This window comes from Ambystoma mexicanum, chromosome 3q (assembly GCF_040938575.1).
Source record: "Ambystoma mexicanum isolate Mex_15411 chromosome 3q, UKY_AmexF1_1, whole genome shotgun sequence".
Classification (NCBI taxonomy): domain Eukaryota; kingdom Metazoa; phylum Chordata; class Amphibia; order Caudata; family Ambystomatidae; genus Ambystoma; species Ambystoma mexicanum.
In genome coordinates, this window is record NC_090926.1 from 127,318,986 (window position 1) to 127,346,430 (window position 27,445).

General features: G+C 48.4%; 1 protein-coding gene and 1 pseudogene across 2 annotated transcripts in view; one reads left to right on the top strand and one right to left on the bottom strand.

Annotated features, from left to right (window-relative positions):
• MAP3K12 (mitogen-activated protein kinase kinase kinase 12) overlaps positions 1-27,445 on the top strand; it is a 533,632-nt gene that overhangs the window by 68,753 nt on the left and 437,434 nt on the right. The window lies entirely within an intron of this gene.
• LOC138581808 (ferritin light chain, oocyte isoform-like) lies at positions 25,817-26,340 on the bottom strand (annotated as a pseudogene).

Here is a 27,445-nt window from a genome sequence, read left to right on the forward strand (position 1 = left end):
CTGTATGACAGGACCTTGGACTTGCGATGCATGCTGCTGTAAAACATGACCTTGGATTTGCGATGCGTGCGGCTGTACGACATGTCCTTAGATTTGCAATGCGTCCTGCTGCTGCTGCTGCTGTGTGACATGACCATGGACTTGCGATGTGTGCTGCTGCTGCTGTGTGACATGACCTTGGACTTGCGATGCGTCCTGCTGCTGGTGTGTGACATAACCATGGACTTGCGATGTGTGCTGCTGCTGCTGCTGTATGACAGGACCTTGGACTTGCGATGCGTCCTACTGCTGCTGTTGTGTGACATGAACATGGACTTCGATGCTTCCTGCTGCTGCTGTATGACATGACCTTGGACTTGCGATGCGTCCTGCTGCTGTGTGACATGACCGTGGACTTGCGATGCATGCTGCTGTTGTTTGACATGACCTTGGACTTGCGATGCATGCGGCTGTGTGACATGACCATGGACTTGCGATGTGTGCTGATTTATGACATGACCTTGGCTTTATTTTTTATTTTTATTTTTTACATTTGTATAGCGCACAACAGCCCAAAAGGCATTGAGGCGCTTTTACATGAAAGTGTACATAGTCAAGATTACGGTTACAAAATGTGGTTACTTGGTTACAATGGGGAAGTGTACAGGAGGTGCTAGGTCACAAAAATACAGTTGGGTATATTTCAGTGTGGATATATTTCAGTGTGTACAGGTTGAGAACTAGGAGTGAACGGGTCAGACAAATAGCCTGGTTTTGATGGCTTTGCGGAAGGCTAGGTGAGAGTCGATTCCCCTGAGGTGCGTGGGTAAGGCATTCCAGTGTGTGGCAGCCATGGCTGGGAAGCTGGAACCACCTGCATGCACACTACTGGTTTTGTGCATGGAGATAAGGTTAGTATAGGGCAGTCTGGACGGCCTAGAGGAAGTTGGCATGGTTATGCGCTGGGCCAAGTAGGGCGGTGCAAGATCATGGAGGCATTTGTGCGTGAGGGAGAGGATTTTGAAGATGATTCTCTCCTTAACGGGAAGCCAGTGGACCTGTCTTCTCAGGTCGGAAATGTGATCCTTTTTGGAGAATCCTGTGGCGGCCCTGAGGGCGTTGTTCTGGACCAGTTGGAGTTTAGCAATGTTTTTGCTAGAAGTACCACCAAGGAGAGCACTGCAATAATCCAATCTTGAACCTATCGTAGCCCTAGCAATGGTAAGGCAGTTCTGTGAGGTTAAGAAGGGTCTTGCTGCATTGAGCAGTTTGGAGTAGTAGGCCGAGGAGGAGGCAATGGCAAAGGACTTGCGATTCGTCCTGCTGCTTCTGTATGACATGTCCTTGGGCTTGTGATGCGTCCTGCTGCTACTGTATGACATGACCATGGACTTGCGATGCATGCTGCTGTATGACATGACATTGGACGTATGATGCGTGCTGCTGTATGAAACACCATGGACTTGCGATGCGTTATTGACCAAATGTTCATGCAAATTCACTGTTTGCCACATTTATTAGCCACAATGTGTCCCCAAGTTTTACTTCGACTGTTCACAGCAAGAAGAAGCAATTAGTGATTCACTATTGTGTGCCACTTTTATTCCTGGTGCCCAGAGCTTTGTCACCGTCCAACCCACCTCAATACCCTGGCCCAGGGGAAGCAAGAAATCTGCCCTTCCCCTCGAGCACGGGCATCCTGTTTGTAAAAAAGGGACTCAGACCTAAATGTCAAATCTATAAACCTGCAGCTTCAAACATAGCTCTTTCACATATTATCCTCTAGAGGCTTCTCTCTCTCTCTCTCTCTCTCTCTCTCTCTCTCTCTCTCTCTCTCTCTCTCTCTCGCTCTCTATCTCTCTCTCTCTCTCTCTCTCTCTCTGTCAATGTTGCAAATACTTGATTTCCACATGGAATTCAACGTCACACGCAGGAAACACCATCATTAGGAACTCTCCCACTGCCTGTTTAGTTTTGATTAATTAGATGGCACGAAAACACCAACCATAAGCTGAAACTATTGAACTATAGAGAGACAGAGTTTAAAGGTGTTGCTTGGCTATTCATCCACACATTGACTGCTCATGGCTATACTAATCCCTGTGGCCATTCCCACTCACTACATGCCCCTCCCTACCCAAACACATCCTTGAGTTAGCTCTATCAAGCAGTAACTTCAACCCTTGTGCTGTGTAGGGCCTGCCAGTGTTGTTTCTAAGCAGTCTTCTGAAAGTGAATGGCTTAAGTGCAGTTGTAAATGTGCTGCTGGTGTAATAAAAAGGTCTTAACCAAGAGCGTCTTCGGTCCCTTCATTTTTTAAGCAATGTGTGTTATCGCATATGTTTCTAGCATGGAAGCATGTTAAAAAAAAAGATTGGCAAACCCAACAGTTTTGACTTGTGCATAGGTATTACCTAGGCAATTGCCAAACACTCGTATTATATGCCCAGGCACTCATACCATTTTCCAGCTGTTGCCATTTTATGACCAGGTGGTATAATTGTGGCAGCGCCTGGCAAATGTCCAGCCCATGCCTACACTAAAGCCAAATCTACTGGATTTGCCAATGCTTGTTTTTGCTTGCCACTTCCTCTTCATTCCTCAAACGTCCGTCCAGGAAATGGCCCCAGTTCTCAACCCTTGCAGGCGCCTTGCCTCCCTAAAAATAAAGAGTTCTTACATGCAGGAGCCTACCTGATCACCGGTCATAAAACCATGCAACTTGCACCCTGAAAGAAGCGCGTTGGCTCCTCCTCATCCCCTAGATCCAGAGCGTACATGGTGGCAATTCTAGGCAGCCATCTAAGATGGCGCCACAGTGACTCAAAACATAACTTTATTCACCATTGCGAGGTGACCTGACTCTGCTCCCAGCATGCATCGTACCAAAGGTCTATTGCATCATCTACAATGCGCCTCTCTTAAGAAACCCGACTACCTGGCCAAAAAAAAAATCACCATGGAAGCCCAGGCTAGACAAATAAGGAAATAAGGAGCCAGGCCTTTGCTCATCTGGAAATTCAGAAAATGCTGAGCAGGGAAGCCACAGCAAGGAGCTTTTCCAGCTCCCATCCATGTCTTTGGATGAGCTTCCACTTTCTCCCTGGCGCCTATTCTCCAGTATTTTAGGAAGGAGCTGAAAGCCCACCTTTCAGACTATGTATCCCCCGGAGCATTGCAATAGTATGTACCCCGGGATCAGCCACTCTGTGAAGCTCAAACGGCACTCCCTGAGAAGGTGCGATGGGGCTGGGCGCTACGTAGCTCCCTCTTAAAGCCTAGAAGATGCCAGCAGCTCCCAAAAGCCCCCTTGGCTCTCCAGCATGGGCGGCTGCCATACAAACATATCGGTCCAACATAAACTTTTTGGCAAACATGTACAGCAGAACTACTCACATGTAGTGGCAACATGTTACAGTTTGCATCTGATGTGGAAGGGCGATCAGTGCTACGCTAGGGGCTATCCCCTCGTTGCCCCGAGGTAGCTCCTGCTTACTATGGAATGCCCGCGACCCAGGAGCAGCTGCGGTACGGGATGCTTATTTATGTGAAAGAGCACTTTTTCACCGAAAATAGGGATCATGGCTCTAAAAGGAATCTGTACAATATTTTTAGCATCTAGAATAAATGAATAAAACGCCATCAAGAAACAAGTTTTGAAGAGAGTATCCAAAAACATGGCATGAAACCTTGATGAAATGACACAGAAATCATTGATGGGGCCCACGGGAGCGGACCAACGAGGGCAGCGGGCCTCCATAGACCCGGGTCCACAGTGGTGACACCTCAGGTCACTTGTGCCCCCTTCAGAAGGAAACCCCTGGAGAAGAATCCCCTACAAGGAGGCTGTCCCAGGATGCACTGTGCTGGACGCCCACTCAAGCAATCCCCCGGAGTCGCACCATAACCGGCACAGTGTCTGAATGATGTATTCTAGTAACATATGCTGCTGTTCTTGCCGTAAGATCCCTGGCATCCTCAGAGTTAATGGCCACTGGGAGGATGGGGGCAGCGATGGTAACTTGTGCCTACACTCTCCTAAAGGCCTCAATCTTGCCAGTGAAAGATCCCTTCCCACGCCCTCTGAAGTTTCCAACAGGTGCCACCCTCATGCAGAGTCCAAGCATGAGAACCTCTGTCCGGCCACCAGCATAGAGAAGGACACCCGTGGGAGACACATGCGTTTATCATGACTCCAGCCATACATCTATCACCATCGCTCTAGCTCCGTCAAACGCCATTCAAAACCTATTCTACCTGCAGGAAATTCAATGGCACCAAATAACAGTCTCCAGTCCACTCTCGGGGGACTATTAATCACATAAATGAGTGATGGGGTTCGTAAAAGTGACTCATAAAAGCTCAAAACAGAGATGGTACTCTCCTGACTAACAGTACTTCTAACAATGAATTCACTTTTCTAATTACACAGATGTCGGTCTGGACTTGTCGCCTAAATGCATCTCCTCAGCCCATGTACATTACTCAGACTCTACATTGTTTTCTTCTGGCCAAAATACATCGGCAACCACATAGAAGTCTATACCAACTCCCAGATGTCATGCTTTCCGTCTCAGACCTGCATATATTTCCTTTAATGCACTGTGTATTATACAAACAAAACAGTGTCGACAGACATGTGTTTCGGCCTCTTATTGGGTGGGGCGGGAGAGTTCACGCACATCAGTAGACAGTGCTGGAGCCTGCGTGAGCTGCCATACAGGTAAAATCATCAAAGGCCAGTGGTCAATGTGAGTGGGAGCGGTTGGGAGCGGTGTTTTTTTATTTTTATTAAATGTTACTGTTCCTATACTTTTATTGTAAAAAGAAACCGTTCTGGAATGGTTTCGTTTTAAAATAAAAGTGTAGGAAGAAGTTGAATCTAGCACTTCAGTGCACTGCACTGAATGTTCCCTTAAACAGCAGGCGCATTTGTTTACAGGTTTGTATGGCACGTGGGAGTGGGCGTGGCGATGGGGTTTATGGGCAGCGGTACAGGTCAGCAGGGAACATAGTTCTACTCTTCTTTTGGTACGCTTCGACCAAGGCTGCAGGCCCATTGAACACTGGCCATTGAGGGATAGTTGCCCACCGGCCATTTTATAGTGTGTTTTTGTGACAATGGCCTCATTTCTCAAAATGAGGGTCAATGCCTAGCACCCAACCTTGGGGCTGGATGTTAACAGCCTTATTTCCCGTTCTTGCAAGGCCCTTATGTTGGGTACATATATGTAATGCAGATATGTAAACGGTGTATAAATTAGTGTTCAGTACTGCCCAAATGAATCTTCCCACCCCTCCCCCATCACAGCCTGGGGCCTGCGCTCAGCTTATAGTTGGACCCCTACACATTCTGCTGTTTTGCGGCTCCTTAGACCCAGACGGCGCTCACATCTTTCGAGTACTGGTAAAAGTCACGTGACAACTGGCCCCAACGTTTAACCCATGAAAAGCTCTGGACAATGGGAAATGTCTATTATTATTTTTTTGTTACACTTCTCTATTCACATCTTGTGAGAGAAGCAGGGATGCTGACGAGCACACTCAGATTTACACCAGGAGCCATTGTGGTGCTGCCCCGGAAGTGGTTTAAAGACTCATATCAGGGCGGGTGCATGCTTGTGTGGCCTTCCTCTGTGTGGGTATTTATGTCTGAATGGACTTGGGTGTGTTGTGTGTAACCATTTTTTAATGAAGGTTTGTGTGCTATGCTCCCTTTGCGTTATTTATCCATATCCATACACTTAGTCCAGACATCACACTGAGTGGGGATGATGTGGGCTGGGGATGTGTGTCTGTCATTCAGCAGATGCCTCTATCTGGCTCGGCTCGAGGTAGTTGGGGATGGAGTGCCAGTCAGCAGGGCCAAGGGTTTATGGTTCACCAAGCAAAGTGCCGTTTTGGTGCTGCCCCCCTACATGGACCAGATCTGATGTTTTTGGGATCAAGATGGCAGACCCTGGTGACAAGCCTAAAGGGTCCTGCTTTCCTCCCCTGCCTTCTCACAGATCTTTCAGGCAGACCCCGGTACCGAACGCTGTCAACAAATAATTAAACATTTGTGTTGTAATTTGGCATCGTTTGGTGGCTGCGCGTTTCTTCATAACTCTCAACTATGCAAACGTGAACTGACGGCCTCTCACCATTGTCCACAAATTCTCATTTGGCTGGTTTGATTAGCATTGAAAATTAGTTTTCCGTTAATAAATCTTCATATTTCTACAAACATCCTGAAAAATATTTGCCAACGGTACAAAATGGCTGTTCTGATTTGCCGTGCCTTAAGATTGGGCCCACGGAGGACGCAGTCTGACGGAGGAAAGGCATTTTAACACTCCCAAGTAGTGGCTGCCTGTACCTTAATATGTACACCTGTGGTGTCACACATTTTTTTTAAATATTTTTTTTTTTAAAACATACCTTATACACAATATTTAAACACAAACAATAGCTTGAAAAGGAAAGCACAACACGCTAAAATGTGTTGTCACTAATACACCTGAGGCTGTGGGTCCAGCCCTCAGTCTCTGGACACACCATCATCTTTTAGTCCGAATTTCAATATTGACAGGAATTTCATTAGGAGGGGAGTCTCAGTCAGACTTGCCAGGGTTCTGTGATATGTCTGACGCTGAAAGACAGGACCAACTGGGACGCATAATTGTAATGCACTTGATTGAATATATTGTGGGTGCTCAGGGGTGAGTGGGTTCCCTGCAACCTAACAACTACAGCAACCAGAAGTCCTTGCAGCAGAGCTGACACTGATTTTAAAACGGTATTGCACGAAAATATCGTACGAAAATATCGTAAACAGAAAGCCGAATGGTTTAAATGATCAGATTTCGGCTGTACCAAAATGAGAACATTTTAGCCATTCGGTTTTCATTATAGCAAACAAGGCAAGCGGGTGTGTTCCGGGGGATGCCCACCGCACCCTTGTTCATTATAATGGAATCGGGGGTGGCGGAGGTGTCCCCCCCATCCAAAACAATGTTTTTCAACAAAAAAGAAAAAAGAAAAGGACCCTGCAGCGCCAGTTCCCATCCACGGAAGTGAAGGGAACTGGCGCTGCAATTAGCTGTGGGGTTTATTATTTCGAATACAAAATTTAGAATTCGACATTTTCGTCTTCGAAATGTTCGTATTTGAAATAATAACATACATCCATTTAAAACACCTGTACTGACCGCTAGCTGCAAGCTGAGACTGCCACCCCGATGACGAGCACAAACAGCTTTGGACGAGAAGACCGGTGGCTGAGAGATTTTATGAGCAGTGTTACCAGAGTGTGGCCGCTCCTGTGCTGTTATAATGGCCTGATTCACACCATGTCTTGCAATGAATAGATTGCTCTGTGTCTCCGGTCAGCCAAAGCAGTTCTCTGGTTAGTCAAGTCTATCTAACTTAACACAGCACGGCTGAACTCCTCTCCAGAGGACTTCTGTGCGTCAACAGGAAAACAAATAGGCAACATGTGGTAAAGGGGTCACTGAACACAGTACCTTGGTTTCTTGGACAAGGATAAGCTCGAGTAATAGGGTGGCTCGGAGTGAGCGTTTTATAAGGACTGCTGACCCAGATCGTTATTAGTGGCTGAGAAAACACCCTCGAAGTTTTCTTATCCTTCTTCATCAATGCAATAGGAAACAGACCTTGTGTTGCCCTAGAAAAAATAGATCTTTTTCGTTTTGTTAAGTGGACTGGGGTGGCCATGAAAAATACCCAGCTTTATTTTTTCGTTTTTTCATGGCCAGGTGAACTATTTTAGAGTATATGGTGTTCAGTAGAAAACATACATTACCCATGACCACCTGCGCACCACAATGGTTGCAGCGCACAATGTCACTGGGTGCTTTTTGCCTCCATTGGCCAGACAAAGCTCAGAATGGAGTCCGAATCTAAACTCCATTGCAGTGTCACTCAAGACAGACATCTCTTAAGGATGCTGAGCTGGGAATGCACCCTCCGCCCTGTTTGGGGTGGGCATCAGTGTGATGTAGCTCGCATACCTCTTAAGACTCATGACTCCGGAGGGAGGGCTTATGGGGAAAGTCAGCTCAGTGAGCGAAGAACAGCTATTGGTGCGGGCCTGGGCGACCTGTGGGCTGCAGTCTGAGGAGGAGGGAAGGAGTTTGTGAGTTGAGAAGTGAATCGTGGCATCTTCTGCATGGCCGAACAGAACTTGATGAACAAGTGCAGGCATGATTTCAGTGTCTGCTGTGACACTGCAACGAATCCAAACAGCGTAACCTTCCATTGCTCCGCTGGCAGTGTGTTCTAAAAATCGTTATGGAGTAAGTTTTGTGCGTTGTGGTCATGGCTTCCATCACTGCTGTGATTTCTGAGATATGCTGTGTGATGTACATAATGCATATTGTTTAGATTGCTTGCCTCGCTCTTTGGCCTGGCCTTTCCCCTGGTGTATTGCTCGCTTAGACCCTCCCCCGCCCCCATGACTCTTGTTGCTTGCCCACTTCCATTGAGCCGTTCACATGTCTTTATTCCGAAAACCTTTTTGGGGGCCCCCCACCAAACCCCCATTTCCAACCCCTAAAAACCCATCCCGACCGATTCCCAAAAATATTTAACCCTTTACCCCACCCCTAAATGTATTCACTATAAAAGTTTTTGTTATAAAATATTGGATGTATGGGCAGTCTATATAAAGGCTTCGCTGTAAACACTGCATTCCATTGAGCCAAGTTTAACCTTGGCAGAGAGCTTGCGCGCCTGTGTTTTTGGAGCCTTAAGTCTTCATGTTTTTGGCAACACCCGGCGCATCGCGACTGTTGTGCACAGTGACTTGTAGCTGTCCCCAGCCATAGACAGGCCACACTGTAAAAGATGGTTCAAGTTGCTTTTTATTCCAGCCCGGCTATAGCAGGGGACCGCCAGTCAAATCCTTTGCGAGGAACCGAACATGTAACAGGCAGATGCATGAAATGTGACCCAAGTACCCGAAAAGGGATGACTATACATAATTCCCCCCAGAAATGTACTTGCGCAGGCTTCTTTTACAGCAGACGCTTTGGATTAAAACTCCAGTCTGCCCTGCCTAGCAAGACAAATGCCTGGGATCCAGGGAGGCGCAGCCCAAAACACCTGGAGAACCGCAGATTGCAGACTTATCCTTTAGAGTATTGTTTTCTAAAACTTTATATGATGTCAACATGCCCACCGTAGCAAATATGCAACAAAGATGGCGATCGCGTGGCATGAAGAGGGGCAATAGGCCACGGAGCACCGTCATTAATGAGTAGTTGCGGGCCCATCAGCGATTCAGTAGACTAAAGGACCATCTGTGGTCCAAGGGCTGGAGTTACCCATCAAACCCCCGTAGCCTCTGGGCTTCTGGTGCCCCTTCCTCTCCTGATCACCCACGTGCTCCATCATCCGGCACTGCAGCGCAATTGGTGCCCACATTCCCTCCAGATGTTCACCCGGGGCCAGGACTGCACTGCCCAGACCTTCATCCGGGCTGCCAAGAGGATGCGGCTTAGGACTTTCCCTTTTTGCCAGCCCGCCTGCCTGACTCGGCGCACCCGACTGGCCCTGGGCCATGCCAACAAGGGATCTGGCCGCACCACATGGTCCTGGGCCACGCACTCATGCAGTCCTGCTCTTCCCCCATGCCCCACTGCACATGCGGCCCAGGGCCTTTCCTCTTCTGGCCCCTCCAAGCCTGGCCGGCCCTGCAGCGGGCGTTGTGGCTGCCCAGGCCAGGCTGAATGGGGCGCGGAGCCGTGGGCTCATGGGTAAGGACGGGCTGCTCCTGCCATACTCAGCCTGGCTCTTGAAGCCGGGGAAGCTGCTCAGGGAACCTCGCCACTCTCCCCTGCGCTCCGTCCTGCCTTCTCCTCATTCACAATCCGTATTTTCGAGTGGTTTCTTTTTCTGCATTCCACATTCTCTCCCCTGCTCAATCCACTCCTGTGTAGGGTAGTGTGGCAAGGTGTCCCGGTTTCACCGGGACGGCCCCGGTATTTGGTGCTCTTTCCCCCTTTGTCAAGATTATGTTTCCATTGGAAACTCCAGTGGTCCTGTTTTTTTGTAGGTCTTCATAGTGGGCAGGCAGGAATGCACAGGAGAAATGCTGCATTTTACAAACATAGTGTTAGTTTGTGATAAATTGTATGTATTTCTTTGAACAGTAGCACTTAAACCCCCTTCTGCTCCAAACGCTACTGAAGTGTAGTGCCTTGACAGCCACTTTCAACAGTTAGTCCTACTTTTATGTTAGTTGCCCTGTCCCAGTTTTTTACTTTTTAAATCTGGTCACCCTATTGTAGGGGAGACCTGTCTATTAGTCTTTTCTATGAATCCTATCCAACTTTCGGGCGGGTCTGGATGGCCAATTCCAATAAAGAACAAGTAAGTTAGCAAACACAAACATAATTCCATGAAAAATATTTCAACATCCTGGTGGCTGTGCCTGGTTATTCATTACCTATCTTTCCCTCCGGGGATGAGTACAGCAGCCCTCCTACCTGGGCCCTGATTGAGAGAGGGGTGTGTCTTTGTGGTGTGTGTGTCTGGGAGTGTAAGTGTGTAATAAATATATATATATTTCTGAGGCTTGTGGAATCTGCTTAGATCACATGCTGTGCATAGGCCGACCTCTAGTGGAAGCTGCGGAGTATTACAGTTTGTTTTTCGAAAGTCGAAAAATGGGCGTCGACACAGGGCGTGCCAGTAATACTATCCCTAGTGTGACGTCCACTGTACCCATGATCCCTCACGCGTCTAGGATCCCCAGATTGTTTTTTTCCGCCATTCTGGTCGGAAGCACTTCATCGGAGTTCCCTGGCTTTGCCATATTTGCACTCAAAACTAATTCTAATTTGCCCCGTTTTGTCACCCTTACGTCGATCAGCATCTCGACGCCGAACCGGGGAGGAGATCTACGTCGAAACCCGACGGATTGGGCCTTGAGGCTTCCGCCTCGGCTCGGGCCTGGGCCGCTGGCCTCGGCCCTACAAGTAGGGAGAGTGGGGGGTGGTACACTTCCACACTCGGTTATAGACACCTTCTTACCTACACACACTTGCCCGCTGCCCACAGGCGCGTATGGAGGGTACGCCCTTTCAGTTTTGCCCCAAGTGTAATAAGAAATACCCTTGGGTAGATAAGCACGCTACGTGCAACCTTTGCCTGCCCAGAGACCACCCCGAGGCGGGTTGCAGGGCCTGTAGTAGGTTTAAGACTAAAACTCTTAAGGACCGCTCCACCAAGCGTTGGGCCCACCACGCCAAGCTAGCAGCTATGGAGGCGGAGGGTACCTTCAGCGACGGCAGCGACGCCGGACTTTCGGACGGCGAGGGCACCAAGGCGTCGAAAGACAGCCTAACGCACGTCCCCGGCCTCGGAAGGTTGTCCGTCCCGGCGACTATGGGGAAGTCCCCCGGCGACAAAAGCGTTACACATACACACGCTAAACACAAAAAATCCACCCGAGATTCGACGTCGTCGAAACCTCGGAAAGAGGCACAGAAGGAGCGGTCCGAAAGGACGTCCTCTGGGCGGTCCCGGTCGAGGTCGCCGCACGACGTCAGGCAAGCCTCCACACTTGCACATAGTGCCTCGCCCATTAACATCACGGAAGATCACTCGTCCGGAGACGAACACGACTTCCATCCCCAGCCTGCACCCCAGGGAAAGGGTACATCACTTGGTAGTAAGGAGGGCCCAGTTTCGAAGCCTAGTTCGAAACACAGGGATTCCACCTCCGATCCTCGACGCCAGGCGTCGAAAGATAAGGGAAATGGTAAACACACTTCCACCCACGGGGAAGGGGGTAAGCAGCAAAGGAAACAACCCTTGCAATCCCCCACAACAAGAGAACTGACTTCCCAGTCCACGTCTTCTCAGGGACAGTCCATAGAAAGTTCCAGCAAGGTCACCCCAAGCTCCAAACTCTGGTCATGCGAGGACATTGACAGAGTAATGTCAAGAATGTCTTCCTTAGCAAATTTCTTCGAAAGACACCCTGACCAACTCCTAGCTTTAAACCCTCAGGAATCTTCTCCCTCAGGTTCAAGGGACCCTATCCCTTCAAATAAAAGGCCCCGGGTCGAGACACCATTAAAGGCTTCAGACCCCTTCGAGGTCCAACCCTATTCTTGCCTTTTCCCTACAGGCCAAGGAGACTCTTCCCTTATAGAGGGTCAGGATTTTGAGACACCAGAAGATCTCGCAGTGTCAGATTATTACGGGGAGGACGAAGACGAGGATGAGCCAGAAAATAGCCCAGATTTTTTCAGAATGGACTCACCAGTCGAAAGGGAAGCCCCAGTGTCTGATTCCCCAATAGATAATCAGTCCCTCCTGAATGAACTGCTCTCTCGGGCAGCTAACCACTTCCACATAGACACACAAGGTGTCCAAGAAGAGAGGGACTTCGCGGAGGAACTAATAGGGGAAAGGAAGACAGTAGCCCAGACCATTCCCATCCTGAAATCTATTCAACGCAGAATAGCACCATCCCTTATCAACCCAAACCTGACAAGACCTGTAAACCCGAGAGTAGAGAAGCTATTTAAAGCAGCCCAGTCGGACCCTCTATATATTAGAGGCCAACTTAAGCCAGACTCTCTAGTCGTAACTAACACCCGCAAGAGAGCTGGAACCCCATTATCTTCCTCGGAGGCTCCCCCCGACAAGGAAAGTAAGAAACTCTATGGTTTTGGTAGAAAAGTAGCTTCCACGGCAGCCTACCAAACCAGAATCGCGAATTCCACCACACTGTTGGCCAGCTACAACTGCCATCAGTGGGAAGAAGTGGCAGCACTAATAGATTCCGCTCCCGAACCCCTTAAGAGCCAGCTATCTCGCATTTGTGCAGAGGGAAGAAACGTCTCAGGCTGCATTTTAAAAGCAACTTTGGACGCCGCAGACAATGCGGGTAGGATTATAGCAGAGGGGACTGTCATCAAAAGACATGCTTGGTTGAGGCAGTCGGGATTCAGAGCAGAAACACAAGCTGCACTCTTAGACAAACCAGTGGAAAGTGATCTCCTGTTTGGAAAGGCAGTCGAGGACGCTCTAAAAAACGCTAAGGAGGAATTCGACACCCTCAAATCCCTTGGCCAGTTAACTACAAAACCACCTAACCAAAGAGGGAACGGCAATTTTCGTCGCCCCCGCGGCCAAAATTCCAATAGAGGAAATAGCTATTCCCACACCCAGGGTACACAGTGGAACACCAACTCACAACAGTCTACCCAGGGGTATGGTAGGGCTAGTAGAAGAGGACGTGGTAGAGGCAGCCCCAGTAAAGGAGGCGGCACGCCTCCACCAAAGCAGTGACGCTCATTTCAGGGTCCCTTCCCATGCAACCCCAGTAGGGGGACGAATATCCAGCTTCACCCAGGCATGGGAAGGGATAACATCCGACAGATGGGTGCTGTCAACGGTATCCAAGGGGTACTGTATAGAACTACTGCAACGTCCCCGAAACCATCCTCCAAGACAAAAAGTCCACTCTTTAGAACATCAAAAGATCCTCCTCGAGGAGATCTACAATCTGCTCCTAAAGGACGCGATAGAACTCATCCCAGGACACCAGGTAAACAAGGGTATCTATTCAACTTACTTCCTTGTGCCAAAGAAAGATTTAACAATGCGCCCAGTATTGAACTTACGGCCTGCCAACAAGTATGTCAAGCCCCAAAGATTCCGTATGACCACGCTACAAGAGGTAATCCCACTCCTAAAAAAGGGGGATTACATGGCAACCTTGGATATGAAAGATGCCTATTTTCATATTTCCATGCTCCCGGCGCACAGAAAATACTTGCGCTTCAAGGTGGACAGTCGCCACTACCAATTCAAGGTACTGCCCTTCGGGATAGCTTCAGCACCAAGGGTATTCACCAAGGTACTGGCGGTGGCAGCTGCACACCTGCGCAGGGAGGCAATCCCAGTGTACCCTTATCTGGACGACTGGCTCATAACGGGGGAAACCCCAGGAATCTGCAGGTCAAACATTCAGAGGACTATCGACCTCCTCCAGGAATTAGGCTTCTCTATCAACGAGAAAAAGTCAAGTCTGGTGCCAAGCACCTCAAAACAGTTTCTAGGAGCTATCCTAGATACTCAGAAAGAATTGACCTTCCCTTCGGAAGAAAGAATTCGGAATATACTTCTGCAAATTCCGCATTATCAGTCAGGTCAACAGATAACAGTACGCAAAGCTATGCGGTTACTGGGCATGATGGCGTCATGCATTTACCTGGTCCCCCACGCGCGTCTGCGCATGCGTCCCATGCAGGAATGGTTGGCGAAACAGTGGTCTCAGGCAAGTGGTCAGTGGGACGATCTAGTGGTCGTTTCGCCAACACTCGTACAGAGCCTACACTGGTGGACAAGAGAGAATCTCGCAAAGGGGAAACCCTTTTACGATCCCGAAGTACAGGCAGTGGTGACTACAGATGCATGCCTGACTGGGTGGGGAGCTCACCATCTCCACCACACAGCTCAGGGTCTCTGGTCTCACTCAGTAGCCAAGAACCACATCAATCTGCTAGAGCTTCTGGCAGTATTCCGAGCGCTGCAGGCGTTCGAGCCCCATCTACTGAACTTGTCGGTGCAGATCAGGACGGACAGCACGACAGCCATGTTCTATCTGAACAAGCAAGGAGGGACTCGTTCGCCAAATCTGTCCAAGCTTGCCCAGAAAATATGGATATGGGCACTCAGACGGAACATCTTCCTGTCATCGCAACATGTTCCAGGGGAGCTCAATTCCCTAGCGGATGCTCTAAGCAGAGACTCCCTCCCAGAAGAACACGAATGGGTCCTTCACAGAGACGTAGTAGAAGATCTCTTCTCTCAGTGGGGTTTCCCCACTATAGACCTATTCGCCACAAGCGAAAACAAACAATGCCCAGGATTTGCATCCAGGTTCCCCCAAATGGACTCCCAGGGGAATGCCCTGTGGATGAACTGGTCAGGGATGTTTGCGTACGCTTTTCCACCAACTCCTCTCATCAGGAAGGTGGTGTACAAGATGAACAAGGAATCAATGACGCTCATCCTAGTTGCTCCCATGTGGGCGAGACAACCATGGTTTCCACACCTACGCAGGATGGCGGTGTGCGAGCCCATCAGACTCCCAGCCTGGTACAACCTTCTGTCCCAGCAACAAGGTCAAACAGTGCATCAGGAACCCAACTCTATGAACCTAGCAGCATGGCTCCTGAAGTCATAGAGTTTGGACATCTCAAATTACCACAGAGGTGTATGGACATTCTAAAAGAGTCCAGGAAACCAAATACAAGGCACTGTTACTTTGACAAGTGGAAAAGATTCGTTATCTGGTGCCAGAATAAACAAATCAACCCAGTTGATTGCACTCCTTCCAACGTTGTAACATACATGCTCCACCTGCTGGATGCAGGGTTGGTTTTTAACTCTCTGAAAGTACACCTGGCAGCCCTCTCGGCTTACACCACATCCCATAACAGGGTCTCGTGGTGGAAAGTACCAGTGGTTAAAGCCTTCATGGAAGGAGTAAAGAGACTTCACCCTCCTATTTCGAACCCACCGCCAGGATGGGACCTCAACGTGGTGCTAGCTAAGCTCATGGGCCCCCCCTTCGAACCCATGCATAAAAGTAGTCTCAAACACCTGACTTATAAAACGGCCTTCTTAGTAGCCATTACCTCCATAAGAAGGGTCAGTGAAATTCAGGCTCTGTCAGTGCAAGATCCTTTCTTTACTATCCACAAGGACAAACTGGTTTTACGCACACACCCTAGGTTCTCACCAAAATTCATATCCAAGTTCCATGTAAACCAGTCCATCGAGCTTCCGGCTTTCTTCCAAAACCCACAAAGCTCGGCTGAGGTGAAACTACACACCCTAGATGTGCGTAGGGCGGTCTTATACTATATAAATAAAACCAGACCGCTAAGGAAAACAGATCAACTGTTTGTCTCCGTAGCTACAGGCAGAGAGGGGGATCGCGTCTCTAAGGGCGCTATCTCTAAGTGGATTATCAACTGTATACAGCTGTGTTACTCTCTTTCTGGAAAGACTCTGCCTTTTACGCCAAGGGCCCACTCTACTAGAGGCATTGGGGCCACTCTGGCTTTCATTGCAAATGTTCCCCTCGACACCATTTGCAAAGCAGCTACTTGGAGCTCTATTCACACTTTTACTCAGCATTACTGCATTGACACTCATTCCAAGACAGATACACAAGTGGGACAAGCGGTTCTAAGACACCTGTTTGCTCATGACCCTTCTCACATCCCACCTCCTTCTTCTGGTACTGCTCGCTAATCTATGCACAGCATGTGATCTAAGCAGATTCCACAAGCCTCAGAAGGGATACATTACTCACCGTAATCGTATTTCTGATGCTTGTATCTGCTTAGATTCACATGCGACCCACCCTTCCTCCCCTCCGAGAGAAGGCGCATGGTTGCTTGTAGTCCTACCTTTCCGTCTATCTGCTTGGACTATCGGTACTCACGCTACTCCTCATGCTACCTCATGTCAGGAAAAACACAATCTGGGGATCCTAGACGCGTGAGGGATCATGGGTACAGTGGACGTCACACTAGGGATAGTATTACTGGCACGCCCTGTGTCGACGCCCATTTTTCGACTTTCGAAAAACAAACTGTAATACTCCGCAGCTTCCACTAGATGTCGGCCTATGCACAGCATGTGAATCTAAGCATATACAAGCATCAGAAATACGATTACGGTGAGTAATGTATCCCATATATTCAGTGAAAAAACTTGAATTAAGACAGACGCAAGATGCACCTTCTGTTGTGTCAAGTATGGGCGGAGCAACGGGTTTGGGGACTGTGAGTTAAGAGGTCAACGAAGAGTGAACAACGGGCAATGCAGATTCTGTAAAATACAGGGAACTCTAGAAACCGTAAGACACCTGTTATTCGACTGCACAGCAGTAACAGCAGAAAGGGCACTGCTTCTAAACAGATATCTAGAACAATTCAAGGCCGAGACGCATGACGATTGGTGGAGGGAATTTCTACAAAGAAGAAACACACGCTTTGTATGTGCAGGAGTAAAGCTGCTAGACAAACGAATGAAAGACAAAGAAACAATAATGGGAAAGAACACTCAGTCGGAACTACACCCTAAGGAAATAAAGGAAACAAAAAGACTGAAATAGTAGGACCGGCCTGATATCATTCTGGAAAGAGAATGTTTCAACAGGGAATTGATGATGTGACATTAGATGAGTGATGAATATGAAGTGATGTAAATCGAAAATGTGTAAACTTTCTTTTGTATTTAACTAAATTGCAATAACAAATAAAATAATAAATAAAAAATATATATATTCAGTGAAAAAAACTTAAATTAAGACAGATGTACGATGCACCCATTTCCCCCCCCCCAAAAAAAACATGAAATTCAGCAGATGTGTGAAGTAATGAGAATCTTAACTGATTGTTACTCCTTTCTGTTATCTCAAGTAGGTGCTCCTGGGCTGAGCAACGGGTTTGGGGACTGTGAGTTAAGATTGACGTCATTTCCCCATCCGCCGAATTCAATGTTTTTTTGGGCTCAGGGGCCACCTCCTTCTCCACCAAATTTTAAAACAACTACTGCACAGTTTTACCCCAAACCAGAAAAGGCACATCTACAGCAACATGTGGCCAAGTTGTTTCTTAATTGGTGCAGACCCCACTAGCGGTTTTTGTACTATGGGTGCTCAATGGAAGCACCTTTTCTCTACGGGGGAAAATGACTGGCAGAAGGCCCAAACAGTATTTTTTGGTTTTCTTAATAACGTTTTGAACAGTTACACACATTTTCCCCAACATTTCCAGTTTGAAGAGGCCCGTGCCCAGCAATGGGAATTAGTGCAATTTGGTTTGCAAAGTGGAGGGACATTTTAAAAAACTGAAAAGAGGTGATGTCATTTTAGCAATGACATTTCTGTTTAAATATGTATGAAACGTCTCGAGATTTCTAAATATTTCATTAGTATATTCATGGTCACAAAACATGACATTATTTTTCCGCATTGTCCCTTAAGAGGCTTGCCGCTTTTTCAGAATGTGGTTCTAATTACATCACCCATTTTCATGGTAAGCACCACGATGGGCAACAATTTCTACTTTCTGTAACTTAATCGAGCATCATTGCTATTTCAATGTTGCTCCATAGCATTTACAATTGCTAAACATTCACATTGGTTCTTTAAAAAAAAAAAAGAGAAAACCAATTAATTATTGAGTTGTCCACCCACCATGAGCAACACAGCAGCAATTTGTCACTGCGCCCCTGCCATGGTGGCCTATCTTGCGGTTGACGGGAAGTAGCAGAGGTGAACCGCATAGATTGGCCGGTCTCTTGTCCAATAGCACCAGCCCCAAGTCTGGGAGCTGCGCACCCTGGAGGACAGGGACTGATGTCAGGCGGGTGAAGATGAAGTTGAAGAAGTGGTGCTGTAGGGAATTGCTGCTCGACTTCCTCGATAAAAGAGAGGCCAACTAAGGTGGACGTGGGCACACCTAGGGCATGCACAACAGCCGGGGTCTCTACCCACCCCTCAATGGCCGCAGGCCTTAATATGTATTGCTATGGTGCGCTGGAGTCAATGGAGGAATCGGTAACTTGTGCATTACATCACTCCTTTAGCGGGAGGATAGCTCAGGGGCAACGTGCTCGCCTTGGAAGCAAGACGACATGGAGCAACACAGGTTCGATCACCGGGTCCACGCTTAGAAACCTTTGGGTATTAAGCGCGTTATAAATAACCTATCGTATCATATCATATCATTAGGCTCATGCTGCTACAAATGTTCCAGGGCCGAGCTGCTACAGTGGAATGCTCAAAGGTGTTTGGGTGTGGTAGGCGAGTGCAGGGCAGCCAAGATGGGGAATCACACAACTCTCACTGTAGGTTCACTAAAGGCATTGTTTTTCTTTTTTAATGACCCTCTGGGCACCGGCCCCTGATGCAGATGTACTGGACTCTCTCCTTCAAGGGCTCATCTCCTCTGGCCTGGTTAGTGGATGGTGAAAGTCGATGGTGCCAGGTCATGACTCTTGTCAGCGGGTTTCTCGTTTTGGTGCAAGGTGGCTTCTTGGGTCAATATTGAAGCAATTGTCCGAGCGTCTTGTCCGAGGTTGTTAATCGATGTAAGGCAAGGGTCCCTTTGGAAATGCCCCAATCTGGAAAGATGCTGTTCCCAGGTCCCTATGGATCTCTGGTGAAGCTCAAAGTACTTGTGAAATGGGCCCAGTATGTATGAGGAGTTGGGAATCTGGTCTTCTGAGGACCGGTGCAGCATCCCATTCACACTTCACAGACCGGCACGAGCAAGGGTGCGTAATGTGCTGCGTAAGCCAGAAAGGGGGAGTTGGTTCCTCTTTTGCTGCAATCGGCCGTGTGCTAGAAGACCAGCCATGTCGGTATCTTCTCAATCATGTTCATGGGAACCATGGTTTGCCTTTTGGGGCTAACTAGAGTGTTGGAGAGGCTGTGCCTCAAACACTAGTAAAACTGTCACCAACCAGACAGCAAGCACACCTCTAGATCTGGGTGTGATCTGAATGTGTGATAGTCAATGTGTAAATTTTGGGCCAATGATGTCACACTCCATGCCCTCATGCTCACAATCCCACATCTTTTAGTTGTGTTTTTTTTAAACCTGCATTTCCACAAACGGATGGAAGATATTCACCCTGGAATGTGTGCTAGACATGGTTGAAGAGGTGGAGGGGAAACCAACATTTCTCAAGACAGAGTATTGTAAGAAAGGGGATCCGTGTGTTGCAGTGTGGAGCCAGATGAATAGCAGGATACTCGTGACATCAGAGATAGATAGGGGGCGCTGTGGGGCAAGTGAAAATCTGCAGCAGGACGCGTTGGAGACTCTAAAGAGGTGTTTACAGCCAGATTGTAAACAGACAGGTGAGGATATCAAGAAGTTTAGGTCAGGGGGAGATGCCATCTTTGTCCAGGGAGGAATCTAAAACACTTGAGAAGGAAGTGTCCATTTCAGAACCAAAGATGCCAATTACATCCGCTTTCAGGAAAACCCTGGGAAAAGAGTGTATACTGTAGAAATGTTCAAAGTGTTTAGGTCTGACTCCCTACCGTCACAGTGACTGGCTACTTGTTGCATCTCACCACGATGGGGGCATTGTCCTCTTCAAGCAGAGTACAGAGTCACTGCTCTACCCTCTATATAGGTTAATATTGACATGAACAATGTGGCTACGCTCCTTGCTTCTAGATCGGATAAACATCAGTACTTATCAATAGCTGATGTCCAGATCATCTTCATCAGGGCACAAGAGGAAGAGACGATATGTGCAAAACGACCAACCTCAGATTTCTGTCACATAAGCAGCAACAGCTTGTATCCAGAAGACGCTGGGTACTGCAGAGGATGTCGCATTGACGACGCTGGAAGACTCAGTGGTGTCCAGTGCGGAGAAGCAGAGGCTGGCCTCCATTGGGGACCGGATCGGCTGGATAAACCCAGCATCTGAGTACTACAGTGGCATTGGTTTGGAGTCTGACGCTGGTGACCAGGTGGACGTGTTGAGTTGGGGATGCTAGCCTACTCAGCTGTCCTCAGAAACAGAGACAGAAGATCTCCGGCGTCGGCCCTGAGTGAATCCCAGAGGTGAGGAGGCGCCTGGGCATAGAGGTTGGAGAGAACTCTAGCTGTACCTGTGTGGCAGCGTGGACAGCATCAAGCGTACCCAGGCCACTTTCAATGCAGTTCAGAGAAGCAGGGAGGGCCAGGGATCACTTCCCTCATTCTGTAGTTGGTGGGAGTCACAAATCAAAGGCTCCAGGACAAGGGCAGTCCTTCTGCACTACCACTCTAGGGAGCTTGGCCTGCACCCACAGGGGATCCTTCACCTCCAGGGAACAGTCACCTGGTTCCAGTGTAGCCAGTATAGAAGCCTTGGTTCAACAGCAGTCGCCCACATTGTTCCCTAGTGATTGGTTAGGGAGCAGAGCTCTCCCCTGCCCTGGATGCCTTATGTCTTCACCTCCATGGCAGCAGACCTTGGGATTGACTGTATATCCAACAGAGGAACACATGAATTCTTCTTGTCTTTGGGGAAGGCCAGAGATGAATCAAAGAATGAGGCGGGGGAGGGGTGGAGGGAAGGCCCTACCTTTAAAGGCAAAATGGGGTTTTGTCCAAAGCAAGCCCTCTTTAAGGGGTCCAATCCAAGTTATAATTATAATTGTTCTTTTATAACATGCTTAATAGCAGCGAGTAGTTTCTAAGTGCAAGCTTGGGATTTGAACCTGTTGCGCTGCTTTGTCTTGCTTCTAAGACAAGCACATTACCCCTGAGCTACCCTTCCTCACCAAACAACCAGGTGGTTGTAAAAGGTGTCCTTTGCCTTATGACATAACAGCCAGTGTAACCTGCCTGCAGGTAATGGAGGGGACAGGAAAAGGAAGGGAGCCCCAACAGAAATCGTGACGGTGGGACCCATCTCCCAGCCTCCTTCTCTCCCTTCTGGCTACCCTACCTCTGACCCTTTCCATTCCTAATGAATTCAAAGGGACTCCAGTGGTCAGCAGCCTGGTGTGAGAGTGGCTTTGTTATGTTAGTTTTGCCTCCAAAACACCTATGCCCTGGGGAAGGAAATGAAAACAGAAAGGCGACTACAGTACTAGGCCTGACGACATTTCTGGTAGAGCTGGAGAAAAACAAAAGGTGAGGGAGAGGGGTGCAGAAAGGGAGGGGAGGTACAAAACAGGTGACTATTGTACTAGGCCTGATGACATTTCACATAGTGCTGGGGGGGGGGGGGGGAGTAAGGGGAGGAGGGGAGCAGACAGATGAGGTTGCTGTCATACTAGGTCCAGGGACAATTCTGATAATCTGATAGAGTAAGTGCATAGAAGAAAGTAAGGGGAAGAGGGGAGGAGATAGGAAAAGGGAGAGGAGGAAAGAACAGAGAGTAAGCAGTCAAAAAGAGTGGAGAAGCAAGAGGGGAGAGCGGATACAATTGCAGAAGTCAGTAGTAACACATAATGTTGCAAGCCAGGATACAAGATGAAGATGGGGACAGCATGATTCAGGGCCACCATGAGTACAAGATGCAAAGGAAGTCCAGCATTAGAGTTGAGAAAGGGTGACACACAGTGAATCAACAAACTCCAAAAAAGTCAAATCCAGCATTGGCCACAAGACAGTGATGGTGAAACCAGAATGTATCAGGACAGACTCCTGCAGAAGTAGGCTGTTGGAGGTGAGGGGGAGAAGAATCAAGCAAAACAGGCAACACCTGTTTGCGAGAAGGGTGGGGGGCACAAGGGAACATCAAGCAGGGACCAGAGGGGTGGGGATGGCCTGAGGGGTCGGAGGGAGTAAACACATGTTGGTGCATGCTTACCTGCTGTCTGAGCAGGGGGTCGGGCCTGGGTTCTCCTGCCCCGAACATGCCCAAACAGGAATTGCCCTTTTCTTCATCAGCCCTTTGCTTCGGACGCCCGGGCAAGAGTCACCCTTGATCTAAGAGTTAAGAGCAGGAAGGAAGAGGCAGGGCTGAGAAGGTGGGTGGTGCTTAGGCCAGGTGACCTAGATCCACTTGCACCCGCTCCCCATCTGCAAAGGAAAAGAGGCTGGAGCGCTCCTTAAGTAGGGAAAAAAGAGTGGCAACCAGGAAGGCACCAGGTGGGTGGGGGCTTAGGCTAGGTGACCTAGATCCACTTGCACCTGCTCCCCATCTGCAGGAGAATCAAAGGGACAGCATCCTGACTATTGTTCCATGTATCTTAATGGACCCAGACAAGACACCAATTTGCACTAGTCCTGTCACAGGCGGCGTGGGTCACAGAGCTGACACTATGTGATATTGCATTGCTGTCATTGTATAATTGTGTACTCTTAGCAGTGACCATGACACAACTAGGTATGGTTTGCATTTAAAGATTGACGTGCCACCAGACTAATAAAGGCATAGAATTATAACCATTTTAGATCAGCATTGCAGAAGATTAAAAAGCCACCTCTGCCTGCAGGAACTTTGTGTGCTAGCAGCTGTTAGGGATGCACATGTGGCCTCTGAACCCACCCTGTGCCACTATAGAGCGCACACTGAGGGCACCTGTAGTTTATCACAGCAAAGGCACATTAGTGCACTATCATTTTGGCATGGAGCATTTATTTATTTATGTTTTACTCCCCCTGGCATGGAGCATTAGTGAAAGGGATGACAGAATAGCGTATCCCCCTGTCAGCAACAGAATTACCTGCATCATTTTATGTGATTAAAAATAAAAAAAGGCCTTGGCTATCCCGCACTTGAAATATGGCAATCCATCACAGTGGTGTTGTCTTTTTTTTCTGGTATTGCCAAATGCTTCCATAACCCGATAAAGTCCATGCAGCAACCTGACTGATTTCTGACACCAGTGAATACGATTACATCAGCTCTGCTCTCATCTCACTGCATAATGTATTGGCTCACATAAAAAGTCACACACCTCAACATGTGAATATCGCACACTGCTACTGCTAGCTCTCCATAGTATTACAGTGAATCCATACTGACCTCCATAGTGGAATATTGAGGGCCATGTAGCCTCTATAATCCAACAATGAGAGCGGTCTGGTCTCCATAATAGAAAGATAAACTGGGCACTTTGGTGTAAGATAGACAGGAAAGAGAGGCCTCCAAATGCATTATGCTTCTATTCCTTTGCTTGTTCTTGTTATTAGTGCAGGTGCCCTACCTGTGCATACCACCCCCAAGGGTCCGATGTGCACTATATACAACCACACGCGGGGGAAAAAGAAACCAGACCACTCTGACGCTTCCAAACTGGTTATCTTCAAGCTCCTAAATGGAACACTGGCGTGTAAGTGAAGAAATCTGTTAGGACAGCCAAGGCTGCCTGCTGAAGGACGTGATGTGGGAGGGAGGCAGGTGACAGGCGCCCACTTGCCGCAGGAAAAAGCAGGCAATTTGTACAACGAATACATGCAGGGAAATGCGACCGCTCGCTTGAGCTGTGCGATTCTGAGAGATTTATGATAATGTTAATGTTAAAGGTATTTGTACCGTGCACCGTCACCAACAGAATTGGTCCCCAGCGCTCAGACGGATTTACAAACAAGAAGGCGGGGTGGGGTTAGTCGGGTGAAGAGGGAGTAGGAAAGTGAGGGAGGTGGTGTCCTGTTGGCAACTTCAGTTCAGTTTTCACCCTGCGCTGAGCTTGGGTGTGAATATCAGACCGATGTGAGTCCTCGTGTGCTGTTGGTGCAACTTATTTGTTGTCTGTTGTTGCGGTGTGGTGAAGTGCGTGCGGTTTGCTGTGCAAGAAGCTGGTTGTGTGAATTTTTGTGTGAGTCAAGTATGCAGAAATCAGAGCTTTTGGGTTAGTGGGTTATATGTCTTAGTCCTTATAATTCTTGTTCTATGTATCCCGTGTCCTATAGGTAGGCATATTCCTTCTCTTTTAGTTATAGGAGTGATGGCGTGGTATGTTCCCAGCTGTGTTATTTTTGACCTTTGTGTACCAGGTTGAAGCGTGCATTGTCCCCCATTCTGGTATTGGTGCTGTATTTTTACAATCATCTGCTCCCTTCCTATCTATTTCCTGTTGGTGATCCATTGCTGCCATGTGCTGCCGCTGATCCATCCATTGCTGCCATGTGCTGCCGCTGATCCATCCATTGCTGCCATTGCTAATAAGTAGGTGTTTTCCCTGGACCCCCTTCTCCGGGATACGCATTTCCATTTTTCTTTATTTTTATAGTGTTTTATCTGGCGATAACATGGTGCTTCTGAGCTCTTTAAAACACTGGTAAACTGCATATGCCAGAAAAAGGCAAGAATCAGGCATCCGCAGCAAAAGAGTGAGCGTCATTGCCCCAAAGGGCTTGTACTAGGGCCCCGGGCTTGTGCTGGGACCACTGGCCTATAAGCATCCGGCTCAAGCATGAAGCCGACGAGTCAGAATAGAGCTGGTTTTCCAAATCAGGTGCAGCTTTTAGTAAAGACACCCGAGCAGTAGTTCTGGTCCAGGAACCGGCCACAGATGAACGCGGGCACCCAGCACACTACCACACACTTTTCGCTGTTCTGGGTAATAGGTAAGAAGGGGCCGGGTCTGCCAGGTGTGGGCCTCTATAATGTGCATGGTGTGTGTGGTTACGTACCTCTCACCCTATGATGGCAGATACTTGGCCCTTTGGATTGCTTTGCTGATGGCGGCAATGCCACAGGATATTTTTGAAGCAGCAGCCGCAGGCAGGCAGGCACTAGCTGAGTCTACCAGTGCCATGCTGCTTGTTGCAAGTTCTACCTTGCTGTCTGGACTTGCAGACCCTCAGCATGGCATGAGGGCAGAGCGTGTGCTTCCACAAAGGCCAATATGGGGTGTAGCACATCCTTCCATCCAAGAATCACTGCTTTCAGGAAGTTCTGCCATTTTTTTGCAAAGGTGTATAATAATGCTCGTGACTCTGGGCCTCGTGACTAGAAAAGAAATGGGAGCTCATGTTCATGAGCGGTGTATTGTGATTGAAAGGCGTAAAAGCCTTGAGTATGGCTTTACCGCCATTTAATCACGCCACATTTTCAATCATTTGTATGGCGAAGTCGAGGGGCAGAATGCAACTTACGTTTCCACCGCCTCCCTTCCTGTCCGCTATACAAATGCAGCAGCATTTACCCCCGCATGGATTTTCATGTGGCGTAAATGCTGGAGATCCCGATGGAGTGCGCCAGCTTTAATTAGGCTGTGAAATCCCTTCAAGATTACTTTTCCTCATGACCTCTGAGCATCATGATGGCACACAGGGCATCTGCATGATAGCTGTGGTCTGGCATCACTTCACCCTGGAGGCACCTAGTCACTGTCCTCACCCAAAGTCAACCTGTCAAAGAGGTACTCGCCATGCCCACCTCTGCAGCCTTCACGCGCCTCAGGTTGGTCAGATGGTGGCCAAGCTTCTTGATGAGCTTCACCTCTTCCTCCAGGAAGTGGTTCTCCAGGAAGTCGCACATATGGGGGCCAGTGAAGACCTTGTGCAGGTCCAACAGAGTCTGGTTGAGTGTCTTCTCCAGTTTCAGTGCATACTCCATTGCCTGGGTACCATTTCCCCACTCGTCTGCTTCCGGCTTATTTACGTCCTGTAGGACCACAGGACCTCCATGCTTGTTCTGGAACTTCAGCAGTTTCTTCGAATGTTCATGCATCTCTTCAGACTGTTTGCAGAAGAACTTTGAGAACTCGGACTGTGCCACGTCATCTTGGTTTAAATAATATCCCAAGGACAGTTAGACGTAGGAGGTCTGCGGCTGCAGGTTGACGGTGCAGTTGTCGCTGGCCTCGCTCTCCTAGTGGTAGTTGTGTTGGATCTAGAAGGTCATGATGGTTTCGCAGAGGGGTGTCGGCTCTAGGGTTCAGTCTCAGGCAGGTTCCGGAATGCATCTGGTTCCAAACACTGTTGAAGCAGGAACCGGTACGCTCTGCTGATATCGGTAGCCTGGGTGTCGCACCATAAAGCAGGTGGACCCCATAGGGATCCATTGTGTACGTGGCCTGCGATGCGAGCATGGCAGGGAGCGTGTACAATTACAATTAAATCCACCCTGACATGCAATCATGCTCACAATGAAAAGTAAATGCTGTATGCCGCCTTTTGCCCTTTACATTTGCACCCCGCAGTGCAAAGTGAGTAAACGCTGCGTGGTCCCTCACTGACAAGGCCCAACGAGGCTGAAGCATGTCTGGGGTTGCCCGTGGTCTTAAGCAGAAGTGATGTGACCAAGCAGTCCAGGCTGCACTGCCCCTTTAAGAGTAGCGCCAAACCTAATTTGCATATGGTATGTCTCCTTCTGTAATGCCATTGTGGACATTAGTTAAAGCAATACGCCACCTTTGCAGACTGTGTGCTGAACACGTGAAATGTGTGCATTACTGTGGCGTTTTGGTACTGAGTTAATGTGTGCATTATTGTCGCATTGTGGACACCGGGAGAATGTGTTTTTTTTTTTAATACTTCGTGCAGTGTTCAATGACTGCAACACTGCAGCCCACAGAGCAGTGTGTGTATTACTGTGACTTTGAGAAGACTGGCAATATGCGTTTACTCGGGCATTGTGGAACCTGCCCATATATGCCGATGGGTATTATGCAGACGCTGCAGTCATTTGCTGGCTGGTAAGGGGCATTCTATTTTGGCATTGGGTGTACCATGTGCAATGATTTGTGCGCCCTGTGGTTATTGTATGTACTGGCAGCATGGGGAGATGGTGTCCTGGTCATTCGTGTTCTATTCTTGGTCTGCTACATGCATCAGAGGAATATGAAGACTGGGGCTACTGCGCACTAGTAGTCAGCAAGGACTGGGTCTACTGCGCACTAGTAGTCAGCAAGGACTGGGGCTACTGCGCACTAGCAGTCAGCAAGGGCTACTGTGCACTAGCAGTCAGCAAGGGGCAAAGGCACTCATTTGTGGCATAATTGGAGGAC